Source organism: Cicer arietinum, chromosome 5 (assembly GCF_000331145.2).
Source record: "Cicer arietinum cultivar CDC Frontier isolate Library 1 chromosome 5, Cicar.CDCFrontier_v2.0, whole genome shotgun sequence".
Classification (NCBI taxonomy): domain Eukaryota; kingdom Viridiplantae; phylum Streptophyta; class Magnoliopsida; order Fabales; family Fabaceae; genus Cicer; species Cicer arietinum.
Genome location: NC_021164.2, coordinates 34,365,775 through 34,366,119, shown reverse-complemented (window position 1 = coordinate 34,366,119; position 345 = coordinate 34,365,775).

Here is a 345-nt window from a genome sequence, read left to right as displayed (position 1 = left end):
ATGATCATTGTGTCTTATTTCTCAAACCTGTGGTAAGTTCCTTCACTACATGTATTAATTAAAGACAAAGGCAACTAAAATTATAATCAAATTTCAAGCACATAATGCAAGTCCTAAAAAATGAAAAAGCTGAAATTATAATCGAATGCACAACTTGCTAAGTTAATGGAAACACAACCACAATATCAAAGTGCCACAAACACACTTGCTAAAATTAGAGAAAACTATTCCGCTCTTGTTTTTGCTATTAGTCTTTCCTTGAAGAAAAATAAATACTCATATGATCATTGTGTCTTATTTCTCAAACCTGTGGTAAGTTCCTTCACTACATGTATTAATTTCTCT